This window comes from Taudactylus pleione, unplaced genomic scaffold (genome assembly GCF_031769625.1).
Source record: "Taudactylus pleione unplaced genomic scaffold, aTauple2 ptg000129l, whole genome shotgun sequence".
NCBI lineage: Eukaryota > Metazoa > Chordata > Amphibia > Anura > Myobatrachidae > Taudactylus > Taudactylus pleione.
In genome coordinates, this window is record NW_028284531.1 from 19,136,245 (window position 1) to 19,153,464 (window position 17,220).

Genomic DNA, 17,220 nt, shown 5'->3' on the forward strand with positions numbered 1-17,220 from the left:
AGGGACTGCAGCAGATCTCAGCTGCTGACCCTCCATGGTACATTCAGGAGATACTTTGATATTTATCAAAGCTCGGAGATAAGTACCAACCAATCATCTTCTGTCATTTTTCATACACAGCCTGTAAAACAACAGAAGCTGATTGGTTGGCACGTTATCTCTCTACAAGCTTTGATAAATCTCCCCAGTAATATTTGCAGTTATCATATTTTCAGTTATCCCCCTGAAAAAGGCTATTATAAATATCCCTCTAATAATATTTAATGAGAGAAAGAGAGAGAGAGAGAACAGAGAGAGACAGAGAGAGAGAGAGAAAGAGAGAGACAGAGGAGACAAGAGAGACAGAGGAGACAAGACAGAGAGAGAGACAGAGAGAGAGAGAGATGCTCCGACCATCATCAGCTCATCTAACAGCAGAGGCAGCAGCAGCAGTGCCAGGGCTATTAGGGAGCGGACTTGCAGTGAGTGCCCCGCACACCCCCCGGTACAGGATGACACACACGCTGCCAGCTACTGACATGACAAAGTTTATTATAGTTACTAATCTGCAGACAAGGGATAAAGGAAACTTCCAGTGTATGAATAACCCACAGCCTGAGACTGGCTTACAATGACACACACAACCCAGCGGAGGTAAAAGACATGTTACCACGATACACTGCCCTGGCACCTCTTATCTGCCCACTCTGTAGTACCCACAACAGGCGACCTCACCCCTCCCTGTATAATGCACACCTATATATGTGTGTCTGATACCAGAAGTGAATATGGAAGTGAAAGAGAAAACACGCTAGTGGCTCTCTCACCGTGCCACACACCCCTTTCCCCGGCACCGTGTCCCCGCACCGACCCTTCCACTTGGAGAGCCCAGCACCACCCAGGGACCTCCGAGGGGTCAGGGGCAGCGGTCGAAGTGTCAAGAAATCTGCAGAAGAGGGCATTACATGAGACAGAGGAAAGTGAAGGACTCACCAGGGCAGTGTAGGGGGTTCCCGGGCGGAGGGTCTCAGGGACAGGCGGCAGAGGTGCTGCTGCTGGGATGTCTCCTCTCTCTCCAGGCTCCCCGGCGTGCAGCACAGTCTCTCTCCGGCAGGAAGGAAGAAGGGAATGAGGCAGGGCTGACGTGAAGGGATGCAAAGCAGCAGCTCCTCCTAAGCCTCGGTGTCTGTGAGAGAAAGAGACAGACTGGGAAAACACAGAAAAGAGAGAGAGAGAGAAACAGCAGCAGCAGCCACCCAGCCGGGAGCCTTCTCTCACTCTATCTCTCCCTTTTGTTTTCTCACTTCCTCCCCTCCTCCTCCTCCACCAAGTTTTCTTTCTCTTCTTACACCAAAGACTGTTTTTTTTCTCCCTTTGAAACTCTTCTAAGATCGTTAAAAGCAGAACTTGTTTTTTTTTCTATTATTATTCTAATTATTGTCTTCTGTCTTCCTCCTTTCTCTTCCTTCTTTCTTTCTGCTACATTCAACAGGGCGTAATGTAAGGTATATATAAAATATGATAGTGTATGAATAATGCAAGTAAGACTGTAGTGGCTCGCTTTACAGTAAGCAGATGTGGATAATGTAACATTTTATTGAGAAATTTGATAGGCAGCTCTAATAATTATGATTTAATGAACATATTTTTATTTTATCACTGTTTTGGCTAGATTTCACCACTGGAGAAACATATTAGTGTATGGTGGCCAGAGTCTTTTTCCATACAACTGCTACAGTACATCCCTTTTGCATATAACATCCCCATAACCATGTGCAGACTCAGGGCCTGATTCAACAAGGATCGCAATAGCGATTATGCACGCAGTCTGACTGCAAAGATATGCTAATGATTACAATTGCACTCCATACGCAGCCTAACATAAGGACGTCCACCTTACCTTACACTCATCTGTAATACTTAACAAAACTGCGAAACCATCGGTAACATTGAGTACAATCGGAGCCTCACGCACACTTGCACAAGGTCTGAGCTTACTCAGGATTTGCTAACATCGCACGCAGTGAAAGCCCAAGCTACGTGTGGTATCGCAGTGGCTAATTTATGCACACCCCTGTAACGGTGTTCCAACGCCCTGGCACGCCTGCGTTTTGCCGACAACCCCCCCCGTCACCACCCAGAAACGGTACTTCCTGTCAATCACTTTGCAATGGGTCTGCGTAGATTGCAGTCCCGTTTGCAGTGGAGTGTTCACACACCCGCACTGCAATGCATGCACAGAACGCAACAATCGGCCAATTGCGTGTGTAATCGCAATAGCGATCCTTGCTGAATCAGGCCCTCAGTGCGGGCCCCGTTCTCTCTGGCAACACAGTCGATTCTGGCTTGGTGCCAGAATCTACTGTGAATGCGCGGGTCTCTAGGAAAATGGTGCCCGCGCCTTTTCCCCAGGGACAGCTCTACTGCGTATGCGGAAATCACTGGGAAAATGGCCGTCGCCGAGCTGGAGACTGCGGAGAGGTAAGTATAATTATATATGGGTGCAGATACGCCATTGCCTCTTTCCCTCTTATTACATTTCTTGGTAATTTTTTAGGCCCACCTTCACATTTTGTTATACTCACCATATGCCAGGGCTCGACAAATTTTATTAAAATGTAGAAGCCAGCGTAAAAAAAAATTTAGGAGCCAGATCATCAAAACCAACCAAAATATCTGAAAACTTGTAAAGACCACCATACAAGCCCCTTCAATGCCCCATCAGACCTCCCCACATGCCATTAGACCACCACACGTGCTTATTCAATGCCCATCATCCACATGCTTATCTCTTGTGTCCAATGTATAGTATAAAACACAGTACTGCCCCCAATTCATAGCATGACACACAGCCGGGCCCCTAATTCATCTCATGTCACACAGCAATGCCACCAATTCATACCATGCCACACAGCAGGGCCCCCATTTCATTGACACACAGTAGGGCCTCCAATTCATATGCCACACAGCAGGGCTCTCAATTCCTAGCATGCCACAAAGCAGGGCCCCCAATTCCTAGTGTGCCACACAGCAAGGCCTCTATTTCATATCATGCTACGCAGCAGGGCCACTATTTCATACCATGCCACACAGCAGGGCCCAAATTCATAGCATGCCACACAACACAGCCCTTAATGCATAGTATGTCACAAAGTAATGCTACCAATTCAGAGTGTGCCTCATCGTAGTGCTCCTAGTTCATAGTATGCCATATCATGGTGTCCCAAATTCATAGCATGACACACCGTGATGCCCCCAATTTGTATGCCCAAACAGCAAGGCCAATCCATAGTATGCCACATAGTAGGACCAATCCATAGTATGCCACACAGCATGGCCAATCCATAGTATGCCACACAGCAGGGACCCCAATCCATAATATGTACACAGCAGGGATCCCAATCCATAGTATGCTACACAGCAGGGATCCCAACCCACAGTATGTCACACAGCAGGAATCTCAATCCATAGTATGTCACACAGGGTCAATCCATAGTATGCCACACAGCAGGGCCCCCAATTCATAGTATGACACACAGCAGGGATCCCAATCCATAGTATGCCTTACAGCAGTAACCCCAATTCATACCATGCCACACAGTAGGGCCTCCAATTAATAATACTTTTATCAGAGGAAGACCTTAAATGTCTGCAATGGACAATTTGACTAAGTAACTTATGGCCCAGTGGGAGCGGGGTTAGCTGAACAGTGCGACAGACTAGCTTTTAGGACCGGGCACCAAATAAGCCATAGCAGACGGCCAAGACATTATGGAGGTGTTTAGAGGGTGGTGTCAGGGACTCCGTTTCCAGGTCCCGACACAGAGCCAAGTCAGCAGCCTTACTTACCTCCAGTTCGGGGTCCTGGGCAACCGCAGATCAGCTTCACGGCAATGCTCCAGCCACAGGCCTCAGGTCTCTCCACACTGACAGGCGTCCCTCGTGCAGTCTGATATCATTCTCCATAGTTGCCGGTGTTGTCCTCAATTCATGGGCACGGCCATCTTGTTGTAGCCAGAGCCCATCGGTATTTCTTGGTTCTCTAGTCAGCTGAGAGTCAGCCACCAATCAGCAACAGGCAATACTTATTTAAACTCTTCCTAGATGCTCATTCAGTGCCTGTACAACGTCTCTTCAAGTAATAGTCTTTGGCTCCTGTTACCTTCCAGTGTTGGATCTGCTACGCATCTTTATCCTTTGCCCTTTTAACCAAAGACGCTACTTTGGCTCAAAACCCACTACTTTGGGTCAAAACCCGGAGCACCTAGGAAGGCATATCTGTGTGTTCTATCTATATCGCCAGGACATATCACAGTGTTCTACACCCGAAGTTTGATGCACCTTTGTGTACTCAAGTTCTACACTTTCTTCAAGCCTGCCATTCCACACAGTCTATCTGGATATACCTCTACAACTTGTGACCTAGGATTCCCGTCTCGTCTTACTGGGCGTACCCCGGTGACTCAGACTCAGGATTTCTCCTATCGTCTAGTGAGGATAATTCAGTATCATCTGATTTGTGTCCTGCTTGTCGTGGAAATTTATACATCAGTACTAGTCGTCCTACTCAAGCTAAGTTGTTCTTCATCCTGGACTTTTACTTTCGCTCCTACTCAGCGTTCCAGTCAGTTCCTTCTTGTTTCAGATAAAGCCTTCTATCCTTCACCATCGCTGTGGATATTATTTCTCATATGAGGAAAAGCTATTTAAAAACTCCTCAGTTTCTACTACCACGGTCCCAGCCCGCGGAGTCTGATTCTTCTCAGGAGGCCAATTTCCCTTGAGTCCTGACAGGTGGTGGCGCAGTGTTAATGTGCAGCCAGAAACAAGATGTCTAACTGTGTTTGATGGCTGTTTCTGCTCTGATTCTTCACAGGGGATGCCTGAACCTGGGATCGCCTGGGGTGCCAAAGCTGCTGGGACCTCTCTCATAAACCACAGTGGTCAGTGCTCAATTCTCTCACCGAAAACTAACAGCAAGGTGCTAGACACAGAGCAGCACTGATGGGACAACAATGCAGTGGGTGCTGCAGCCAGTAGCTCGCTCCACAAAGGTCCCAAGGGTGACAGCAGGCACAGCCTCTTGTGTACGGTAGGCACAGTGCAGTCACCTAGCTGCCCTTGCATTACACTGCATCCTCCCCGACTCAGCCCTGACTCTGGTATCTGCGTCCTCTTCAGCTGAGCTGTGACTTCTGGGGCTACGGAGACCGCGCCCGCAGCACAGTGCATGCAAAGCTTGAGCACAGCCACTGTCCCGGCTTGCTGGCCACCTACCTGTACATGTCGCACTGTCAGTCCTGCGGAAGCTAACACAAAATCCAGTCGCCAGGTCAAAATACTTGGTCGCCATGGCGACCTGGCGCCCGGGATTTGTTGAGCCCTTCTATATGCTGTTTAACTGAATAAAATAATTAAAGAGGTGAGTGGATTAAGGTGTTATGTTACAGTTAGAAGAAACTGTGATATTTACATATATGAAAGATAAGTATGACATTTAACATGACTTGGACATAGCACTTTAATATCAGTGAATAGACTACCAATATTTAAAATAACATTGCAACTATGATCCCTAGGTGATAACACCTTCTTCCATTACAAAAAGTAATTTTTCAGAAATTTTTTATATAACACCTTCATCCACTTGCCTCTTCAATTATAAGGAATATAAAAAAAAGTCTCATATTGGGCGGGATGTAGTAACGGGAAAAATGCAGTAAAACCCCTGAAAATGCAGTTTTCGTGGGTTTTACCGCATTCCCCATATGTACAAAGCACTGGAATGCATCTTCGTCCCCCTCCCCAGTGTGCAGCAAAAGTGTTTACGTATTTTTTATCTGAAAGGGGGCGTGGCCACGCCTCCCCAACTAGGTCACAACCTCTTTCCCCGGGCATGACATGGCTCTCTATGCCCCTGCTAACGAATATGCCCTTGGTATTCAACATTACTTACCCCTCCAGCAAGGTCCAGCAATGTTTCCTTCATGGCATAAGAGATACAGTGACAAACAGCGGTAATCTTAGTTTACCGCTGTTTGTTAAATATTGAAAGGAGGACATAATCCCTTTAACATTCGTTGTTAAATGGGGCCCTTAGTGACAGTTGGTAAGAACTGTGACCCCTCCCATCAGTGTTAGTGATGTCACTTCTAGACAGTTCCAGCATAACACACATCTACAGTCTTCAACATTTGTTATTTTTTATATTTACTACTTAAAACATAGACACTCCTGAAAATTAGCCAATAACAACATCACAACATTATCCGCAAACAAAAAAATATAACAGTACAGATTAAAGGAAGAAGGTGCACAGTGATGTGCAGGCCACAGGGAAACAATCTGCAGAGGAGTAAAGGTGAGGATGTCCCAAAAAGTAAAGATGAAAAGAAAAAAGATAATCAAGTGTTGATAAAAGAGATATGGACAGCTGCCGGAGAGATGGAGTAATAATGGGAGAAAAAGAAAATGTGTAGGTGGCTCTAATGAGAGGCCGGAGGGGAGAGAGAGAAAATAAAACACCAGTCAGCGCCAGGAACAATTAGTTTACTGATACACACGTACCACTATAGTGTGGATGCAAATGATCAAAACCACTGCAACATGTAGCTCCTCAAAGTACTTCTCTAGATTGAATATTATTTTTTTTATTCCTGATTTTTTAACCTCTGTCTTGACCCCTGCCATTTTTGGATTGCTTCCTGTCTTGAGTTCTGCTTGCACCCTGAACATTTTTGCCTGCTGTCTGTCCTGACCTTAATCTGGATGTTTTGGACGCTGGTCCTTCAACTATGGGCAGCAGTATAGTTTTCCCTATTTTTACTCAACTCATATCTCAACTGCAACTTACATTATTGCATAGTGTCCCTCCCCCAAATGCTATGTTCACAGGACTGGGGGTATTTTCCATTCTAAAATTAAGGATGCTGCTATAGGTGAAGACCATGACTAGCCTGATTACAGGGGCTCATTCTAGAAACAGTGATTGGCATTATATATACAATTAACAGGTTTGTACATTTATGTGTCACAAGGACTCATCTAGGTAGTAATGGGGAAGTGTATCTTTACACATGATTGGTTGCTATGGACAACTTCTCCACTGGTCCACTTCTCCACTCTTATATTATAATGTCCTTATTAACAATGTTAACTAGACAAAATTTCATGTTGAGTAGGGATACAGCTTTCACCGTAATAATATATTTATTGCATAGTTAACCCTGGTGGATTTTATACATTTTGGGTGGGGGCCAATAGGTTTTTTTTTTAGCATCATTGGGTATGTATTTTTTATTTTATTGCCATTATATTAGCGAAAAACAGACAAAATAGAGGGAAGGGTTCACACAACCGTCAATTTTCCATAATGTTGTTTCATAGTTACTTTCATTGAATTAGATCAGAGCTTCCCAAGAAATGTAATAGAAAATTTAGTTGGCTTGTCCTGTCGAGTACAGGGATACCGAATATATCTATTTTTTTTCAAAGTCTGGCAAAGTTATACAGCCAGGAAGAAAAGTACATTGATTCATTAATGTTAATTGCAAATGTTTTTTTCTTTAATATAAAATATGCACATAGCTGAGAGGCAGAGAAAACAGGGCCAGTGATATAAGGACAAAATATGAAAAATATAGTTATCTCCTTGTAGGGGTCTGGGCAACATGCGTGCTGTGGGAGACACATTTGTAAATAAATGTATGACACCTACACAAAACACATGAGTCAGTCAGAATGGGTGACATGGTTTTATGGTGCATTATGGGAAGTAGGATTGAGAGAAACATAGACATTTATAAATTATATTTTTGTTTATATTTGTTTCAACTGTTTTTACTACAATGCAGAAGTTCTATTGTACTTCCATTGTGTGGATAAAGAGCTGTATCCAAAAGTCTATTAGGTTGATACATGTCTGCATACTCAAAAGTGCATTATTTTACATCAATCTGAAGTGTTTGTTGGACATTTAAAGTTTGGGGTGCAGTTCTGTACTGAGAGCAGTATATGCTCTCGGTAAAACAGAATACTTGTTTACCTTTAGTTGTGGCACCTAATGAAAACAACAAACTTCAATATATTGCTTAGTGTTAGAATTTGACCCAGATAACATGACAAATGACCTATAGACCCATATAGAAAGGTTGTTTCTGGAAGTAGTAGAAGGTTACTTCTGCCAATACTGCGTCTCCATTGTCTCCCCTATCATAAAAAATATGATATAGATATATACACTGAAATGCCAAAAGTCATGGGACAGATGCCTAGTATTTAGGACCCCATCTAGCCCGGCGAAGTGCAGCAACTTGATGTGGCATTGATTCCACAAGTGGACAGAAGACCTCTGGAAAGATGTTGGCCCATGCCATTTGGATAGCTTCCCACAGCTCCCTGATATTTTAGGTGCAAGATCTTGTATGCAAGTGGACCTCTCCACTACGTCCCATAGATGCTTGATTGGGTTCATGTCGGGTGCACGTGGTGGCCACACCATTCATCTGAACTCTCCAGAATGCTCCGCGATCCAATTCTGGACAATTTGGGACTGATGACACAGTACATTTTCCTGCTAAAATATTCCATCATTGTGTGGGGTACATGAAGTCCATAAGGGCCGCAAATGGTCATCAAGCAATACAGTGTAGTGGTTACTGATCAATGACCTGTTCAGGCGGACCAGCGGACCCAATCCATGCCATTTGAACACACCCCACACCATTATGGAACCACCACTAATCTGCATGGTGCCTTGTTGACAAATGAGTTCCATGGCCTTATGAGGTCTGTGCCACACCAGAACTCTACCATCAGTCCAAAACAACTGGAACCGTGGCTCATTGGATCACACCACATGTTGCCAGTCCTCCCGGGTCCAATTAGCGACGTCACGAGCCCAGGTGAGGTGCTGTGTCCAGTAATGTTGACAGGGGCACTCTGGTGGGTCTTCTGCGCCCATATCCCATGGAAGCTAAAGAACACTGCACTGACCTGCTACATATGCGTCTGGTTCTTCCAGTATTGAATGTGGGTGTGATTTGAGCCAGTGTCGCTTGTCTGTTACATGGACATTTCTGGCCAGATGCCGCCAGTCATGATCATTAAGCACCCATGGTTGGTCACTGCCAAGAAAAGAATAACACACTGCGCTACCACTTACAGTGTCACAATATTTTTTATGAATAAGAAAGGAATAACAAACTTCGCTACCACTTACAGTGTCACAATATTTTTTATTACTAAGAATAACACTGCGCTACGACTTATAGTGTTACAATACGTGGATGATAAACTGCGGTCTAGCCAGCAGTGTCATCAAACAATAATAGCGTAGCTTGCACACTCAAAAAAAAAATGAAAAACAGATCTTTTTTAAAACATTTTTGGTGGAATGCTAATTTTATTTAACTTTTATTTTTTTTACACTGGGGAAGAGCAGCCCTGGACGAGGCAGCAGCGCCTTGATGAACAAAACAGCACCCCTTTATGGACAACAAAGCACCCCTGTGGAGTGCGGATGTACCACCTGCAGAGTCACAAATACGTGGATGCTGAACTGTGGTCTGGCCCGCAGAGTCACCGAACAATCGTTTTTTTATACTGGGGAAGAGCACCCCTGGACGAGGCATCATCCCTTGCTGAACAACACAGCACCCCTTTATGGACAACAAAGCACCCCTGTGGAGTGTAGACGGACCACCTTTAGAGGCACAAATACATGGAGGATAAACTGCAGTCTGGACGGCAGTGTCACCAAACAATAATAGCGTAGCTAGCACACACAAAAAACCCCCTGAAAAAAAAATATATTTTTATTATTTTTGTGGAATGCTAATTTTATTTGACTTTGATTTTTTTACACTGGGGAAGAGCACCCCTGGACGAGGCAGCAGCCCCTTGATGAACAACACAGCACCTCTTTATGGACAACAAAGCACCCCTGTGGAGTGCGAACGGACACCTGCAGAGTCACGTGAATGATAAACTGCGGTCTGCCTGGTAGTGTCACCGAACAATAATAGCGTAGCTAGCACACACAAAAGATAAATGAAAAAAAAAAAAGATTTTATTTTTTGTGGAATGATTCATTTTAACTGTTATATTTTTTTATACTGGGGAAGAGCACCCTTGGATTGATAGTGCACCCCTCCATGACACAGCATCCCTTTATGTACTGCAGCCCCAGCCCCTTTTTGGACAACACAGGAGCCCCCCTTTATGTATTGCAGCCCCGTCCCCTTTATGGACAACACAGCAACACCCCTTTATGTACTGCAGCCCCCTTGATGGACAAGAAACCACAGCAACACTACTTTATGTACTGCAGCCTGCCTTTATGTACTGCAGCCCCAGCCCCTGTATGGACAACACAGCAGCAGCCCTTTATGTGCTGTAGCCCTGGCCCCTTTATGGACAATACAGCAGCACCGCTTTATGTACTGCAGCCCCAGTCCCTTGATGGTACTGCAGCCCCAGCTCCTTGATGGACAAGACAACACAGCAGCACCCTTTTATGTACTGCAGCCCCTTTATGGACAACACAGCAGCAGCCCTTTATGTACTGCAGCCCCTTGATTGACTGGACAACAGTGACAGCACTGCACCCTTGAGATGTTGAGAACATGTGCACAGACAGAGCAGCACAGAGCAGGTCTGTTCTGTACACTCTCCACAGCCGGAGTGAAAATGGTGCTGATCACCGGGACCTTTATAGAATCCAAATCACGAAGAATCCGACAGCGGGATGATGATGTTTTGCCTCGTTTTAGATTCCGAGTTAGGCGGGAAAACCCGAGCCAGACTAGGATCCTGTTTGGATCCCCTATGTTCGGGTGGGTCCAGTTCTCTAAGAACCGGTCTTGCTCATCTCTAATTTCAATGGGTGCAACATGTGTCAATGAGAGGTGGTGAGTGAAGGGTATTTTTGTTCATGAGGTGTGAGGTATAGGGCACCTATATTTCTACCTTCATTCCCACTCTTGTCAAAAGCTGGCTATGTCACTGCTTGGCACCCCAACATCACTAATTTCACATGCCTCTCATTTACTCCTAAATTACACAATATGCTACTCAGACACAGGGTCATAGAGAGTGGTGCCAGGCTGGGATACTGTAGGGGGCGTGGCCAAATTGTGCAGGTGTGACCATGCCCCTCTAGAAAAAGGTATTGATATTAATTGTGGTGCCACATGCCACACGGGGTACAATAATAAGTCTGCAGGCAGCAGTGAAGTATTGTGGAGGTTCCTTGCAAGTTTGGGGTTGCATTTCAGCAAATGGAGTTGGGGATTTGGTTAGGATTAATGGTGTCCTCAATGCTGAGAAATACAGGTAGGTACTTGTCCATCATGCAATTCCATCAGGGAGGCATCTGATTCGCTCCAAATTCATTCTGCATATAACAACTAACGACCCCAAACATACAGCCAATGTCATTAAGAACTATCTTCCAACAAAAGAAGAACAAGGATTCCTGGAAGTGATAATATGGGCCCCCACAGAGCCCTGATTTCAACATCATCGAGTTTGTCTGGGATTACATGAAGAGACAGATGGATTTCAGCAAGCCTACATCCACAGAATATCTGTGGTTATGTCTCCAAAATGTTTGGAACAACCTCCCTAATCCTGTTCCTTCAAACACTGTGTGCAAATGTACCTAGAAGAATTGATGCTGTTTTGAAGGCAAAGGGTGATCGCAGCAAATACTGATTTGATTTAGATTTCTGTTCTGTTCATTGATAAAAATAAACTGTTAACACTTCTATTTTTGAAAGCATTCTTACTTTGCAGCATTTTTTCCATACATGCCTATAACTTTTGCACAGTATTGTATTGATATAGTATTGATATATATCTATCTCCCTTGACACCTTTTTTCAGCATTTTTAACACGTGTTAATCACATATCCACCCTCCTGTTTCTACCTGTGGGACGGAATGCCTGTAGCCCCTAAGCAAAAACTATGGGATAAAGCAACAAATATGAGACAGGCCAGTTGGCTTCCCGGTGTCACGGCTACAGATTCTTGAGACTCCTGAGGAGAAACAGGCTTGACAGGTGGTACAAACTGAGGTGTTTTAAGGAATGACCTTCTCATGAAATAGCACCGGCACGCAATGTTAAAAGTAAACAGGATTTATTCAAAGAAAGGACTGTGCTGAAAAGTTCTAGATACTTAAGCATAAAGTCTCCATAAAGCAAAGTTCAGATTATCACAACAAGAAGGTGTCAGGATAGCCACGCAAGAACTAAAGTTCATATAGCACAAAGTTAATATACCAACTAACAGGTGTGGAGTTGAACTCCGTAAAGGTGACGAAGATCCAATATGGGGCTGAGCCCCAAGACGTGACAAAGATCCAGAATGAAGTAGGGATGTGCAGGCTCGGTTCCGTTCGTTTTTTTTTACCAAATCTTATTGGCTATCCAAAACTCATGACAGCTGATACCCAATAAGATTCGGTTAAAAAAAACGAACGGAACCGAGTAGAACCGAGCCTGCACATCCCTAGAATGAAGTGGTGTGGGGTAGACCCCTGAGATGTAATTGAAAATCTGGTATGGAGTGGTGTGGGGTTGAACCCTGGGACGTGACTGAAATCCGGTATGGAGTTGAGCCCCAAGGTGCAAAGGAGATCCGGTATGAGGAGGTGCTGGGGTTGAGCCCCAAAACGTGACGGAGGTCCGGTGTGGAAAGGTGCAGGGTTGAGCCCTGAAGTGCAGTGAATATTCGGTATGGGGTTGAGCCCCAAGACGTGACGGAGGTCCGGTGTGAAGAGGTGCAGGGTTGAGCCCTGAGATGAGGCAGAGGTCCGGAGTGAAGAGGTGCAGGGTTGAGCCCTGAGATGAGGCAGAGGTTCGGAGTGAAGAAACTTTTATGATGCAGTTGACAACTGTTAGTTGAAGGTAAACATGAAGAGACCATGTAACGGCAGCAAAGCTAGGCTAGTAGTACAGCAGAGACTACCAGCAGAGTTAGGTTTAGAATTGCAGCAGAGAGTTCAGTAGCCGCGCTGGGATCTGTAGTGCTGTCAAGCATCTGTAGCAGAACCGGGCAAAGAGAGTCAACAGCATATATCAAGTACAGCGAGGATCTGGCAGGAGACCAAGGAAGAACCTGAAGGTAACATTGCACAGACAGCAATGCTCAGTTAGTAACAGACTTTTATACCAGATGCATGAAATCCATTGGAAGTGTTAAAGCATGTGACCCAGAACCAGGTTTAGAATACCAAGTAATCACGGACCACAGCAAGCAGACGACGCCCAAGGAATAGAGGATCACTTTAACTCTCAGAACCTTGGCAAGTGTAGTTTATCTTTAAACATGGATACAGTTCGGGTTCTGACAATACCCCCCCCTTTTTGGGTGGTCTCCGAACACCCACCAGGCTTAAGAGGAAATTTAGAATTAAAATTATATATCAGTCTAGAAGCATGGACATTAGAAGCTTTTATCCATGACCTCTCCTCTGGACCATAACCTTTCCAGTCTACCAGATATTGCAATTGATTTTGATGCTTACGTGAATCCAGAATCTTATTAATTTCAAATTCCACTCCTCGAGCAGTTGATACAGGAGGCATTTTAGGCAAACTGTCATGAAATCGATTAAGGATCAATGGTCTAAGCAGAGAAACATGAAAGGAATTAGGCATACGCATGGTAGGTGGTAACTGTAACTTACATGCCACTGGTTTGATAATTTTCTCGATACGGATAGGTCCAATGTACCAAGGAGCAAACTTCATGGTAGGTACTTTAAGTCGCAAATTTCTAGTAGATAACCAGACACGATGACCAACAGAATACTTAGGAACGGCTGAACGTCTTCTGTCAGCAAAAATTTTGTATCTATGAGACGCCTTTTTAGGTGATTTATGTACCTGTTTCCAAATTTCAGAAAAGTGCTGGAGAGTAGCTTTGGCTGCTGGAACATCCACAGTGGGAACAGATCGAAGTTCAGGAATCTGAGGGTGCAGACCGTAGTTGGCATAGAGTGGACTTATACCTGTAGCAGAAGAATAATGAAAATTATGAGCAAACTCCGCCCAGGGTAGAAGATCTATCCAGTCATATTGAGATGAAGAAAGGTGCATCCTCAAGAAAGTCTCCAAATCCTGGTTCACCCTTTCAGTTTGTCAATTTGACTGAGGATGATATGCAGAAGAAAATTTAAGTTTAATTTGTAACAATGAACACAGAGTCCTCCAAAAACGAGCGACAAACTGAACACCTCGGTCAGAAACTATTTCAGAGGGAAGTCCGTGAAGACAGAATATTTCTTTGATAAAGATTTGTGCCAACTTAGTGGCTGATGGAATTCGTGCTAAAGGACAAAAATGGGCCATTTTGGTAAACTGATCCACCACTACCCAGATAACTGTACATCCCTTGGACTCAGGGAGGTCAGTAATAAAATCCATACAGGGATGGGTCCATGGTTGAGTGGGACTGGGTAATGGATGGAGAGGACCCACTGGAGCATGACATGGAGATTTATGTTGTACACACTTGGAGCAAGAGCATATAAACTGTTGAATATCTTTTTTATAGAAGGCCACCAATATGACCGTTGAAGGAAAGTGTACATTTTATGGACACATGGGTGACCTGAGAATCGTGAATTATGAGCCAAGAGAGAAGTTTACCTCGTAACTCAGGTGCCACCAATGTCCTCCCGAGAGGTGGAGAAATGGAAGTTGAAGAAAAGGCCAGAGGATTTATTATAGGATACCTTTGATCTTCAATTTGTTCTTTCTCCGCCAACATCGAGCGAGAAAGCGCATCAGTCTTCTTATTCAGCGAGCCAGGGCGGTACCTGAGAACAAAATCGAAATGAGAGAAAAAAAGTGCCCAACGAGCTTGTCGTGGGTTTAAACAATGTGCTGATTTTAAGTATAACAGATTTTTATGATCCGTAAAAATGGTGAATGGATGTTTTGCACCTTCCAGCAAATATCTCCATTATTCTAAAGCAAATTTAATGGGTAAAAGCTCCTGATCCCCAATGGAATAATTACTCTCTGCACTAGAAAATTTTCGTGAAAAAAAAACACAGGCTACTGTTTTCCCATCAGCAGCCACTTGGGACAATATAGCTCCTACTCCATAAGCCGATGCATCCACCTCCAAGATAAATGGTTTCTCAACATCCGGCTGAACTAAAATTGGAGCCGCTGAAAATGCATCTTTAAGAGTCTGAAAGGCAGCAAGAGCCTCTGGGGACCACACTGCAGGATTAGCCCCTTTTTTAGTCATGGCTGTAAATGGGGCCACAATCATAGAAAATGCTCTAATAAACTTCCTATAATAGTTAGCAAAACCTAAAAATCTCTGAAAAGACTGGGCAAAACCCAGTCTTGTATGGCCTTAAGTTTCTCAGGGTCCATCTGAAGTTCGGTACCAGAGATAACATACCACAAAAAGGGTATGACCGGGACCTCAAAAACACATTTGGAGATCTTACCATAAAGTTTATTGGCCCAGAGACGACAGCACTTCCTTGACATGAATGCGATGGTCAGAGAGACTCCTGGAAAAAATTAAAAGTCATCAAGATAAACAATAACAAACTGGTAAAGTATATCTCGGAAAATCTTGTTCACAAACTCCTGGAAAGCTGCAGGGGCATTACATAAGCCGAAAGGCATAACAAGGTTTTCATAATGACATCTTGCGTATTAAACACAGTTTTACACTCATCACCCTCTTTCATCCTGATCAAATTATAGGCCCCCCTTAAGTCAAGCTTGGTAAACAGTCGTGATCCCTTGACCCTATCAAAAAGCTCGGTGATAAGGGGTAAAGGATATTTGTTGTTAACCGTAATCTCATTTAGACCTCAAAAGTCAATACAAGGACGGAGTCCTCCATCTTTTTTTTTTACAAAGATGAACCTAATAAACCCCTTACGCAGATTCTCTTGGACATATTCCGTCATGGCTTGAGTCTCCGGAATGGAGAGAGGATATACTCGGCTTCTAGGTGGTGTTTTACCCGGAATCAATTCTACAGGACAATCCCAGGGACGATGTGACGGGAGTACATCTGCAACCTGCTGAGAAAAAAACGTCCACTAACTCGTGATAGGGCTGTGGAAGAGAAGGCGGAATATCAATTTTAACTTCATCTAGTTGGACAACAGGAGTCAAACAATTCAATTTACATTTTGGACCCCAGGAAAGAATTTGAGAACCAGTCCAATCAATATGCGGGTTATGAAGAGTTAACCATGGTAACCCAAGGACTACATCATACGCAGAAGCAGGAGTACCAAAAACTCTAAGGTTTCCTCATGAAGAACTGCAATCCTCAACTTTAACAATTTAGTTTGATGTGTCACACTTCCATTAGTAATCTTAGTCCCATTCACTGCAGAGAGGGATAGAGGACGAGGCAGCTTGGTAACAGGAAACTGCAATTGTTGAACTAAAGATGACGAAATAAAATTACAGCCACTCCAGAATCTATTAACCACTTAACTGACAAATTTTTTTTCAAAAAACCGCTCCGAAATTGTCGGGTTTTTTTTATGATTGAATTAGGTCAAGAACATCTTTTTAAAACTATTTAAACGCAATTTTTTTTAAAACACCATATACTGTAGTTCTGGTCATTGACAGCTGTACCATCGATGGCCGATAGATTCAACCATCGATAGACACAGTCGATTGTTTGACATTGGTCGGGGCTCCACACACACTATGTATATATATATATATATATATATATATATTATATATATATATACACACACACATACTGGTGTGTATATGTATATATCCATGTGTATAGATCACACATAGTGTGTGTATATGTATATATCCATGTGTATAGATCACATGTGTGTATATATATATATATATATATATATATACACACACACACACACACTTTATATATATATATATATACACACACATACACAGTCAGGTGCATAAATATTGGGACATTGACAGAATTTTCTTATTTTGGCCTCTATTCACCACCACAATGGCTTTGAAATGAAACAAACAAGATGTGCTTTAACTGCAGACTTTCAGATTTAATTTGAGGGTAATTACATCCAAATCAAGTGAACGGTGTAGGAATTACAATGGTTTCTATATGTGCCTCCCACTTTTTAAGGGGCCAAAAGTAATGGGACAAACTAAACAATCCTAAATCTAACATTCACTTTTTAATGCTTTGTTGCAAATCCTTTGCAGGCAATTACAGCCTGAAGTCTGGA

The 17,220-nt window shown here is 43.7% G+C and overlaps 1 protein-coding gene across 3 annotated transcripts in view; it reads right to left on the bottom strand.

Moving 5' to 3' along the window:
* Nucleotides 1–1,242, bottom strand: part of ZNF710 (zinc finger protein 710) — a 77,523-nt gene extending 76,281 nt beyond the window's left edge. For all 3 annotated transcript variants that reach the window (XM_088473016.1, XM_088473015.1, XM_088473017.1), the window contains exon 1: nt 973–1,242. The gene's annotated coding sequence lies outside the window, so the exon portion shown is untranslated. The remainder of the gene's footprint in view (nt 1–972) is intronic.
* Nucleotides 1,243–17,220: the final 15,978 nt, after the last annotated feature.